Here is a 10,384-nt window from a genome sequence, read left to right as displayed (position 1 = left end):
GTCTACTACGCATGCGCAAGGAGTTTCTAATGGCGTGCGCTCCATTGTGCATTCCAAATACAGTTTGCTAATGTTAGGAGGATAAAGGACCTGTGATGATGTCATCCTGGTCAGATGACATGCTGAAAAGAGGCATGGAACATGGGGAGGAGTAGATGAGAGGGGTTGGCAGAGCAAGACAAGCCTTCTCTGATGCCAGGTAATATAAGATAAAGTAGATTTTTGTGGATGTAAGGGACACAATGTTTAGGGTGCCAGTTAAAAGGCCTCTATAGGCAACTGTCACTAGCTGTATTTGTCAAAATGTGGTGACAGGTTCCCTTTAAACAACACAATGTAACTCTTAGTCACTGTTCTGTGAAACCAAAAAGTCCAGTGGATTACCACTGATTGTGAAGACTGATGGTCAAGACTGATTTCTTCTGCTGTTGTGGAAGTCAAACAGATAATATAAATTATTAATAATAATAACTGTATAGTGGTTCTCCCTGGAGCAACCCTTTGTGGTCTGGAGTATGAGTCCCTGTGTAGTGGATAGGGTGCCCGTGATGGTGACAGCCGTAGTAGCAGGGATCAGACGGAGGCAGACGTTGTCTAAAAGCAACTTACAGTTCTTTATTTGAACCAACAGGAACAGTGGATAATGTGCCAAACTAATTTTGACAAAAAGGAGAATGCTGGGGATGCACTTGGAGAGGGAACCACAGGGATTGATCAACAGCCTGGATGCGAGGGCAGGCTGGGAGGTAGCTGTGTCCTAGTAGGATGCTTCAGCTTGTCCTGGGTTACTTCAGATATCACCCTTGGAGGTAGGATGATACCCCTTTACTCTCACTAACTCCTTATAGCTACACTGTCTCACTACTTTGTCTGACTGACTCCTGTCAGACTGGTCTGATCTGGTTTACTGGCTGCACTGCACTACCGCTGACTGACTCCTGTCAGACTAACTCTCTAGAACTTTCCTGACCAGTGGTTTTATCACTCCCACTGGTCAGGTGGTGGTTACTCCTCCAATTGCATCCCAGCTTACAATACAATAAGATAACAGATGTGATTGACCAATGGAATGACATCACATTAAACAATTAACTCCTGCCTTACCAGGCAGGATCTACCGCTGCAGTGTTCCTCGTGTTGTGTAGTGACCTGCTGTGGCACATCAAGGCGACCTCTGGCAAGAAGGTTAACTGTGTCTGTCAATTCAGTGTCCAGAGCATGGATCAACCACCAAAAGACAGGCAAATAAACCAGAAGAATAGAAGAGGTCCATATGAGGGCAATAACCTCCACCTTTGTGCAAGTAGGAGCAGTACCCAAGCACTGCAAAATTACCTCAAGCATGCCACTATTATCCATACATGTGTCCTAACTGTCAAAAACAGAATCCACAAAGGTCGTATGAGGGCCCAATTTCCACAAGTTGGTGTTATGCTTACATCCCAACACATTTGTAGGATTGTTAGATTTCACATTGGCACCCTGTGCTCTTTACAGATGAGCACATCAAGCTTTCTGCTGCCTGCAACATCCTACAGCATAACCAGTTTGGCAGTGGTTCATGGTAATGGTGTGTGGAGGCTGCACATCCCTGCAAATGCTAGTCAGACCTACCCTGAATGCCATTAGGAACCAGTATTAGATCCTCAGACTCATTGTGAGACCATATGTAGTTGCATTTGGTCCTGGATGCATGACAATACTAGGATGTGGTATTTTAGAATTCCCTTTATTTTTTTGTACAGAATATATCCCTTTTCCAATGCGCTCCATACTATTATGGTGAACCTTCTAAACATTGCACTACTGCTAGTGCAATGGCATTCAAAGCCAGATTCATGACTTGCAAAAAGTAAAACATGCTGGGACTTTTTATGCATTTTGGGACTTTCTGAAAAAAAAAACCCAGACAGGAATTAGAGCCTAAGAACATGTATTAAGGGCCTAAGCCAGCAGAGCTCCAAAGACAGACGTAAAAATGTCCCAAGGAGCCAGCCTAAAGATAAATTACCCCATTGGGGAAATTATTAAGACTGGTGTTAGGAAATTGGCTTCCGCTTCCAGTCCTGCGCCCATATCCACCAAAATGTTCCAGTCTCTTAGTGAATACAGGCGCAGTTCTGAACTGGCAGAGTTTTTTTCTGGTGCAGTGACTAAATCTGGTGGGCCGTGCAATCACGCCCCTCTCCCCTCCCCGAGAAAACTGTTAGAGAAGGGATAATGAATCTCCCCCTCTGGAAACAGAGGGCAAAGTTCTTAAAGGAAATCTACCATCAGTTTTACTGCCTGTATTTTATCTAGGGGATATAAACATTTTTCTTATAACCAGGAATGACCAGATTCTTCTAAAAAAGACTCTATAAAAATATGCAGATGAGATGGCTATTTTCCGTTACAGGGTTAAATGCAGTGAAAAACCATTATTATATTTTGATAGATTGGGCATTTTCGGACGCGGCGATACCTGAAGTGTGATGATTTTTACTGTTTATTAAAATTTATATCAGTTCAAGAGAAAGGGGGGTGATTTGAATTTTTAGTTTTTTTTTATATAAATTTTTTTTTTAACTTTTTTTATTTTTACTTTTACTATTTTTCAGACTCCCTAGGGTACTTTAACCCTAGGTTGTCTAATTGATCCTACTATATACTGTCATACTGCAGTATATGGGGATTTTACTCCTCATTCATTACAATGTGCTGATAGCACATTGTAATGAATAGGTTAAAACGAGACAGCTTCAGGCCTTCGTGAGACCCGAAGCTGTCATGGCAATGGATCGCCGCTCCCCGTGACGTCATTGGGGAGCGACGATCCGCGGCAAGATTTTAAGTCAGTGCACCGCCATCTTTTTGAAGCCGTCGGCAATATGCAGCAAAGACTTACCGGCTATGGAGAGGGCTCGGCCCGCGAGCCCTCTCCATGCACCTGGTATGGCGCACGTTGGGAAGGGGTTAAAAGTACATCTACCATCAGATTTACTTATGGAAGATTTGTAGGAGAAAAAGCAGAAGAAAATGAGAGAGCGAGCGATCATAGGGTGATATTGTAAGGCAACCAATATAAACTTATATATATAGTCTACTTACCTGATGTGGTGAGTCACAACTCTAGTATAAATGGGCAAGATAATTTCCAAGGGTGTAGCCTACGTCTTGGACCTCTAGTCTGGGGTGCCGGCCCAGCTTGAGTACAGTAAATTGAAAGAGAAGGGTCCACACCAAGTATTTCAATTTCAAAGGGTAGACATGTTACAGTTTATTGAACATATATAAAACCAGGGACCACAACATGTTTCGGGGATTAGCAAATGCCCCTTTCTCAAGTGAAATTTCTCTATAAACACAAAAAAGAACAAAATGCAGAAAACAGAAGGACAATGTGGTAAAGTAAAGTAGGCGAACACTCAAAGTGTATAAGAGTCTATAGAATTTATGTAAGACATATCACTAAAGGCAATGGCGGATCCATATATAGGCGGGGCCAAGGCCCTGGGCCGATTGCTCCCCAGGGGCCCTCGGCCACCCATACCACCATAGAAATCCCTCGGACTTTGTATTGTTAAGTCAGTGGTGCTGCTGACAATTAGCATTACTGACTGTGTGCGCGCTTCTATATGAGTTGCTGACACTCCGTGTGCAAGGCATTAGATAGTTAATAGTGCCTTGCCTGGTGCATCGCAGAGAGTGTCCAACACTTCCTGTCTACTCTTAAAAAGGTATCTGCTATATGCACACTCTGTACTGTTTATTTCCACCACATCATATGTATTTCATCATATGTATATTATATGAATAAATTATATATTGGTGTCCACATGTAGTGATTGTGATGAATCTAATTTGTTTTCAAGTTCCAATTTTTAAGGGTAATAATGAAAAATTATCCTTTTCTTTTCGCCATGTCCAATAATGATTCTGCTTTATTATGCAGATTGTTGACACAGCAATACCAAATATCAAGCTCCTGGGGCAGTGAACCCCCTGGACCACTGCGGAGGATGACACAAGCCGACACCCGGGACTGGAATATAAGTGGAATACAGTCTTCACCAGAGCCCGCCGCAAAGCAGGTTGGTCTTGTTGCGGTGTGGTACGTCCAAGGTCGTTCGCAACTTGTCCCCAGTTGCAGCCAAGGTCGGGGACATGCAGTTGGTCAAGGCAGGCGGCAATGGATTGAAGTCAGGGACGGAGCAGGAGGTCGGGCTGGCTGCGGAGGAGCGAAGTCAAGAACAAGTCCGGTGTCAAAACAGGAAATCAAAACACAAGCACGAGGCACAGTGAACATCTTTCCCCATCAGCAATAACAAGAAGATCTGGCAGGGAATGCTGAGAGAGGCCAGGCTTTATCCATTTCCTGAAAAGGGCTAGCACCAATTAGCGGTGTCGGTGCGCACGTGTCCCCGCTGACCAGCCAGGATGGGAGCAGGAATGCGGAGAGGTAAGTGGGGTCTGGGGGAGCAGGAAGGGTTGGCGTCACAGAAAGGGATATGGGGGTGTACTATCTTAACTTTTTTTTTTAAATGTTCTATTGAAGTCCACTATTGAAAGTTTACAGTTAGATCCAGAAGTAGTCTGACTGCGGGAAACATTGGGCAGCCACAGGGCACTCATTAGACCTCAGGGCTGCCCTAAAGAGCATTGAATCCACCTGGTAAGTGGCACGGGGTTCTGATGCTTTTGGGAAGCCCTCTACACCACATTTTCTTTTGTGGGTGTTAGGATGTAGTCACATAGGTGTTTAAGCATGTATTTTAAAAAGCATCACAAAAGCTGAGAAGAGGGGATTTGTCTAATTACATTACTGTCAACATTGTGTTTACCAAATGCATGCATTAACGCAATGTTAACGCATGTGTTAACAAAGTGTTAATGTATGTGTTTCATAAACACAATGTTGATAGTAATATAATTAGGCAAATCTCCTCTTCTCCTCTTCTCAACTGTTGTGATGCGTATGAGTTGTAAAAACAAATTAATTAACGCCACGTTTGAACACTCCCTCAGAGCGGATTGTCAGGTGCTAAGTACCCACTGCCTCTGGTACTGGCTTTACATGCGAGTCCGTGCCAGAAGCCCAACATAATGGTACATCTGGTTGCTGAAAGTACCTTAAGATGGAGAGCGGAAGTAATAAGATTAAAGGGTGTTTACAAAAACATTTTAGATACAGTTTAATATATTATATATCTCTTCATGGAGCTTTCTGCAAAATAGCAATAGCGTTACAAATTAAATGTTCATTTCAGAAAAACATCTAATTTACATTACATGTGTTACAGATCTTTTTATATTGATGTGTCTCCTAATAGGATATTAGGAAGTGCATATGCATATCACAGAAAAATAAATTGAATATAAGCTGCAGCATTTTAAAAACCAGTTCCCATAGAAACAAGAAAATCACAACAAAAGCAAGTGGTCAAGGTAATATACTGTAGCTTATCATTTAAAACAAAGTACTTGGAAAGAGCTATGGAACAAATTAAATATAATTTTATGCTCATATTTAAAAAGTTGCCGGGAATTAGTAAAAGGGTCTTTATTAAAGTTTTTGCATCAATTTTCTGTCTGACTTTGCACTATTTATGAAGCAGCTACGACACAATTATTACCGCGACTCAACAGCATTGTGTCACATGCTCTAAGTTAAAGATGCACCAAAATGAAAAACGTGCCCGCATTTCATGAATCTGGCGCACCCTGCACACTACACAGGCAAACTGAAATGTGGGCCAAAGGGGTATTCCAGATATATGAATGTCTGATACAAAACCCAAAATCCTATAAATAAATGAATAGAACAAATCTCAATATACACTCACCGGCCACTTTATTAGGTACACCTGTCCAACTGCTTGTTAACACTTGATTTCTAATCAGCGAATCACATGGCGGCAACTCAGTGCATTTAGGCATGTAGAAATGGTCAAGACAATCTCCTGCAGTTCAAACCGAGCATCAGTATGGGGAAGAAAGGTGATTTGAGTGCCTTTGAACGTGGCATGGTTGTTGGTGCCAGAAGGGCTGGTCTGAGTATTTCAGAAACTGCTGATCTACTGGGATTTTCACGCACAACCATCTCTAGGGTTTACAGAGAATGGTCCGAAAAAGAAAAAACATCCAGTGAGCGGCAGTTCTGTGGGCGGAAATGCCTTGTTGATGCCAGAGGTCAGAGGAGAATGGGCAGACTGCTTCGAGCTGAAAGAAAGGCAACAGTGACTCAAATCGCCACCCCTTACAACCAAGGTAGGCAGAAGAGCATCTCTGAACGCACAGTACGTCGAACTTTGAGGCAGATGGGCTACAGCAGCAGAAGACCACACCGGGTGCCACTCCTTTCAGCTAAGAACAGGAAACTGAGGCTACAATTTGCACAAGCTCATCGAAATTGGACAGTAGAAGATTGGAAAAACGTTGCCTGGTCTGATGAGTCTCGATTTCTGCTGCGACATTTGGATGGTAGGGTCATAATTTGGCGTCAACAACATGAAAGCATGGATCCATCCTGCCTTGTATCAACGGTTCAGGCTGGTGGTGGTGGTGTCATGGTTTGGGGAATATTTTCTTGGCACTCTTTGGGCCCCTTGGTACCAATTGAGCATCGTTGCAACGCCACAGCCTACCTGAGTATTGTTGCTGACCATGTCCATCCCTTTATGACCACAATGTACCCAACATCTGATGGCTACTTTCAGCAGGATAATGCGCCATGTCATAAAGCTGGAATCATCTCAGACTGATTTCTTGAACATGACAATGAGTTCACTGTACTCAAATGGCCTCCACAGTCACCAGATCTCAATCCAATAGAGCATCTTTGGGATGTGGTGGAACGGGAGATTCGCATCATGGGTGTGCAGCCGACAAATCTGCGGCAACTGTGTGATGCCATCATGTCAATATGGACCAAAATCTCTGAGGAATGCTTCCAGCACCTTGTTGAATCTATGCCACGAAGAATTGAGGCAGTTCTGAAGGCAAAAGGGGGTCCAACCTGTTACTAGCATGGTGTACCTAATAAAGTGGCCGGTGAGTGTAATTAATCACAAAACAGAGCTTAAATAGTTTGTTTTCATGATTCACAAAATTCAATGGGCTTTCTAAAGTAATCTCCAAGACGACCGCCGCAGAATACTACGAATCCCATGAGCCTTCAGCTCAGTAACAGCTCCTCCCTCACATGCTCTGCTCCCAGTAAAGTGACTGTCCTGCTCTGTTAACATAGTAATTATGTGTGTTACTGCCATCACTGCCCCACTGAGATGGAATCTCACTCCAACACTGACCATACTGCATGTATTATATACTTTACCGGTGCACCAGTACCTAATAAATATTATGTCATGTGCTGATGTACATCTATGTACATCATCATGTAGTTCCCTCCATGTAAAAACCATCTCTCCCCTCCAACATACTTTCCCATGTTAATAAACGCACTCCTTCCTTTAAAAGTTTTGTCTAGTATTTGGCATAGCTGCTTTCTTTCACACATGGCACCGTACCTGGTTACACTTTGTGTAGGAAATAGCTATATTTTTCAAATCCAAGACAAGCCCTTTGATCCAACAAGCAAAGTAAAAAAGAATTTACCTGCCCAATATACAGTGCTGCATATAAGGCACTAACCTGAATCCTTCCAACATAGTCCCATGTAATACATAGTCCTATGTAAATACATTCATTATGTCCCTTCACCCTCTAACATGCAGTCCCATATAGATGTAGATGCATCCTCCCTGTCCACCCAGCCTCCTCACATGCAGTCCTATGTAAATGCATACCTCATATCGACCTAGCCTACTAACATGCAGTGCCATATAAATAAATCCCTAATGTCCCTTCAACTATAGGCTGCAGTGCCATGTAAAAACATTCATCAAGTCCCTAACTTGTACCCCTATGCAGGGCCAGATTATAGGGACCCAGCGGTATGAATCGCCTAATTTAGGATTGGGGCCCCCCCAGCTCGGAGCTGATGTGGGGTCCAATCCCACAAAAATAAATTTAAGAAGATACCACATAGTTAGGCTGCATTCACCTTTGGGCATAGGTCAGGCGTGATGGTGTGGAGGAGGGAGATATATTGTGCTGCTTACCCCTCCCCTCTCCATAGAAAATAGAGCCACACGGCCATTCGTACAGCTGAAGATAGAGCATGCTTTATATTTTATGTGGCCACGGCACAGCGAGTGCTCACCATACCAAGCCGGATATACATTCCTCATACGTTCGTGTGAATGCACCTTTATACTGTCAAATATCAGCCCAAGCTCTAGAGATATTAGAAACAATGGTATCTTTAGTTTTAGATTGGTTCATAAATTCTTGGCATATAAGAACTTTTTGATCCAGCTCACTGTAAGCCACTTGTTATGTCCAGAAAAGCACGTACCTCCCTTCTGCCAGGGTGGAAAAGTTGAAAAATATCTTTCACAGGTCCAACTGAACTGTAGACAATTGTTTCTTTTATTAATAACGTGTTGCAATATCCATAGTGACAATAGTAGAAACCATCAAAACTTTTGAAACAATAAGCTTGTTCTTAGTCATAACCCCCCATACATACCCCTCACAATATATACTCCACAATCGATCACACTGTGCTCCCACATACATGATAAATAACCCTCACACCACAACTGACCACACTGTGCCCCCACATATATCACATATACCCCTCACACCACAACTGACCACATTGTAGCCCCCACATATATGATATACACTCACCGGCCACTTTATTAGGTACACCTGTCCAACTGCTCGTTAACACTTAATTTCTAATCAGCCAATCACATGGCGGCAACTCAGTGCATTTAGGCATGTAGACATGGTCAAGACAATCTCCTGCAGTTCAAACCGAGCATCAGTATGGGGAAGAAAGGTGATTTGAGTGCCTTTGAACGTGGCATGGTTGTTGGTGCCAGAAGGGCTGGTCTGAGTATTTCAGAAACTGCTGATCTACTGGGATTTTCACGCACAACCATCTCTAGGGTTTACAGAGAATTGTCCGAAAAAGAAAAAACATCCAGTGAGCAGCAGTTCTGTGGGCGGAAATGCCTTGTTGATGCCAGAGGTCAGAGGAGAATGGGCAGACTGGTTCGAGCTGATAGAAAGGCAACAGTGACTCAAATCGCCACCCGTTACAACCAAGGTAGGCAGAAGAGCATCTCTGAATGCACAGTACGACGAACTTTGAGGCAGATGGGCTACAGCAGCAGAAGACCACACCGGGTGCCACTCCTTTCAGCTAAGAACAGGAAACTGAGGCTACAATTTGCACAAGTAGAAGATTGGAAAAACGTTGCTTGGTCTGATGAGTCTCGATTTCTGCTGCGACATTTGGATGGTAGGGTCAGAATTTGGCGTCAACAACTTGAAAGCATGGATCCATCCTGGCTTATATCAACGGTTCAGGCTGGTGGTGGTGGTGTCATGGTGTGGGCCCCTTGGTACCAATTGAGCATCGTTGCAACGCCACAGCCTACCTGAGTATTGTTGCTGACCATGTCCATCCCTTTATGACCACAATGTACCCAACATCTGATGGCTACTTTCAGCAGGATAATGCGCCATGTCATAAAGCTGGAATCATCTCAGACTGGTTTCTTGAACATGACAATGAGTTCACTGTACTCAAATGGCCTCCACAGTCACCAGATCTCAATCCAATAGAGCATCTTTGGGATGTGGTGGAACGGGAGATTCGCATCATGGATGTGCAGCCGACAAATCTGCAGCAACTGTGTGATGCCATCATGTCAATATGGACCAACATCTCTGAGGAATGCTTCCAGCACCTTGTTGAAACTATGCCACGAGGAATTGAGGCAGTTCTGAAGGCAAAAGGGGGTCCAACCCTTTACTAGCATGGTGTACCTAATAAAGTGGCCGGTGAGTGTATACCCCTCACACCACAACTGATCACACTGTAGCTCCCACTTATATCATATATACCCCTCACAACGCAACTGATCACACTGTAGCCCTCACATATTTCATGTATACCCCTCACACCACAATTTACCACACTATGCTCCCACATATATCATATATACCCCTCATACCACAACTGACCACACTGTAGCGCCCACATATATTCACTTCAGGGAAATGACTTGAAGATCTGGCAGAGAGTGAAGGGACGTGCCGGATTATAGGGGCGCACCGGTTTAGCCAGCACCAATTAGGAGGACTCTGGCCCTTTAATTCAGGACGAGTCGGCACGCACGCACCCTAGAGACCTGGGAGGCCCGCGGCTGGAAGCAACGGGAAGTAGGTGAGTGGACAGGTGAGTGAGTCCAGGCAGGGGGCAGGCATGGCACAGTGGAGTACGGGTGTACCCGCGATCCACGACATGGATCTTGGGGGAACCCGT

The sequence above is a fragment of the Engystomops pustulosus genome, chromosome 3 (genome assembly GCF_040894005.1).
Source record: "Engystomops pustulosus chromosome 3, aEngPut4.maternal, whole genome shotgun sequence".
NCBI lineage: Eukaryota > Metazoa > Chordata > Amphibia > Anura > Leptodactylidae > Engystomops > Engystomops pustulosus.
Note: the sequence above shows the minus strand (reverse complement) of the source record.